This window comes from Triticum aestivum, chromosome 7A (assembly GCF_018294505.1).
Source record: "Triticum aestivum cultivar Chinese Spring chromosome 7A, IWGSC CS RefSeq v2.1, whole genome shotgun sequence".
NCBI classification, from domain to species: domain Eukaryota; kingdom Viridiplantae; phylum Streptophyta; class Magnoliopsida; order Poales; family Poaceae; genus Triticum; species Triticum aestivum.
In genome coordinates, this window is record NC_057812.1 from 125,034,392 (window position 1) to 125,037,169 (window position 2,778).

The 2,778-nt window shown below is 52.3% G+C and overlaps 1 pseudogene; it reads left to right on the forward strand.

The window, feature by feature from the left end:
- Positions 1–853: 853 nt before the first annotated feature.
- Positions 854–2,062, forward strand: LOC123151073 (anthocyanin regulatory C1 protein-like; annotated as a pseudogene).
- Positions 2,063–2,778: the final 716 nt, after the last annotated feature.

Consider the following 2,778-nt stretch of genomic DNA (forward strand, 5'->3'; position numbering starts at 1 on the left):
ATATCTTTTTGTAGCTTCTGTTATACTATATATCCAGCTATTTAGAGCTTTGGTTATATATCATAAATTATTGGCTATCGAAGCCAATTACAGCACCAATGATGATAAGAGATAGTCATTAACTGTGCGGTTTTTCGACGTTATTTAGAATCGTATGTAGCATAGTTCAAGGTGTTAAATGGGACAATACATGAAAAATAAGGCCAACGATTCGCCTAAATCTTAACACAGAGTCTCCTTCGATCTTAAAGAAGAGTGTCGATTGCATTTTCTACTTTTCACGTCAAAAATTATCCTATGTGGTAGACTATGAAGCTGACGTGCGTATTTATAATATGCCCTTACAATAAGGATGTGTCTAGGTCTCACTCGACTGAAATTTAATCAAATCTCAATCAAGTGACATAACATACAAAAGAAAAAGAAAAAAACTGAAGATTTTTTTGCACGGATCTTAATGTATGAGCTCACAGATATAGCATCGATCGAGACTTAATGAAGTCTCTACTTAGCAAGACTGCTCCAATAATATAGCAATGGGGGGAGTAACGTTTCAGCCACTTGGAGATAAAAGGCAGCTATGAACAAGCCTCTGTTATAGAAATATGACACCGAATTTGGACGGATATCATCGCCCCTGCCAGCGATATATAACGGCGGCTGAACGGCCGTTCTGGTTACGTCCCTGTTCATGCACACATGGAAGCCTTCCCGGCCTTCTGGTCCATCTAACACTTTGAGGCCGTGGCCGTGGATTGCCTTAAAGGTGCTAAGCCGGCCACGTAGTCGCGCTGCGGCGCCGGTGTATAAATACCCCAACCACCCCTGCTGCCCGCAGACCACTCCCCCTCTCTCTAACAAAGCACACACGGCGAGATAGAGATAGAGGGAGAGAGAGGATGGGGAGGAGGGCGTGCTGTGCCAAGGAAGGGGTGAAGCGAGGGGCCTGGACGAGCAAGGAGGACGAGATCCTGGCTTCCTACGTCAAGGCCCATGGCGAGGGCAGGTGGAGGGAGCTCCCCCAGAGAGCTGGTACGTACTGATCCATCGTAAACGCATTCTGGTTCTATCAATGGGGAGCTGGAATGGAAGTGACGCATGCTAACTGAATGAATCTGCATGCAGGTCTGCGGCGGTGCGGCAAGAGCTGCCGGCTGCGGTGGCTGAACTACCTCCGGCCGAACATCAAGCGGGGCAACATCTCCGACGACGAGGAGGAGCTCATCGTCAGGCTCCACGGCCTGCTTGGCAATAGGTGGTCCATCATCGCCGGCAGGCTGCCCGGCCGAACAGATAACGAAATCAAGAACTACTGGAACAGCACGCTCGGCAGGAAGGCGCTCCCCGCCCGCCCCACCATTGCCGCGGCGAGGACCGTCGTCGCCACGCCCGTCGCCTCCGGCTCCTCCAGCTCCACGGGGAGCGCCGCGGCGCCGCTGTCCACCTCCGTCCCTGCCCTCCTCCACGCCGCGGCACCTTCGTCGCCGGCCGCCGCGGTGTGGGCGCCCAAGCCCGTGAGGTGCACGGGCGGCCTCTTCTTCCGCCGGGAGCAGGAGACGCCGCCGCCCGCGCCGGTCGTAGAGGAGACGCGGGCCGGGGGAGAAGAGGGAGATGCCTGCAGCGGCAGCAGCAGCTCGGAGACGTCGTCGGCCGAGCCGTGCTCGTCGGGGTCGGGCGGGGGAGACTGGATGGACGACGTGAGAGCCTGGCGTCATTCCTCGAGTCCGACGAGGAATGGCTCAAGTCCCTGCACATGGCCGGTTAAAACCTCTCACACGTGATCGATCCGGCTCAGTTCAGTCACATGTTGTTTAGAATAAATCCGAGGCGCTCCGTCGATCTACCGAGAATCAAGCAATCACATAAACACGACATCGAGATTTGTTAACGAGGTTCACCGATATGGCTACATCCCGGGGCCTGACTATGGGCGTTCCTCCCCATGACACCGCTACAATACCGCACCCGATCGCCCTGGACACCGGCAAATGCCGCCGGCTTCCCCTGCATTTCGGTGCTATTATGTTGGCATAGGTTACATCGTGTGTCTACCCCCGCTATATATGAAAGGCCTAGGATACAAGTGTCCTACTTGGACACGACTCCGTATCCTGTCTACACACCGTACGACTCCAAGTCCAACTGTAACCTAACTTGTACAATAATATTCGACACAATTCTAACAAACTCCACCTTGGCGAATATTCTCCACCACCTTGAATTCGTCTGTGCGTCGAACCTCCATGTACATTGGACTTGAGATACGCCATGAGCCCCACTGCTACTCCCAGACTCCATGTGACTCCACCTGCAACTGTAGTCCCTTCTCGTCTTCTTCACAGTCAACAGTCGAGCAAAATTAAGTTCCTCATTACACTACCTTGTGCTTCCAACTTCCAGAGTATCCGTTCAACGACATCACACACCGATCACTGTCTGCGTGAAAAATGAACCACTCACATATTGGACGCCACATATAAGAGTTACGTGAACTCAACGTCACTGCTCTTTCTATACTGCTTGTCTGAAACTTGAAGGAATTTCACCGTCGCCCTGTGTCACCCTGAGTCAAATTCGCAGTTGTCTCACCCTTCTTTCGGATAGTCTCTGACATGTCCCACCACTATAGCACTGCGCCTCCTTCTGCCTTGTCATCCGCACTTTGCCATGTGCACTGAACACCACAAAATATACGGCCATGTACTCTCTCAGCTTTTGACAATTTTAGACTTCCCGCCACTTTCTCAGATTCTCCACGGTCAACTCTTGTCCATCAAC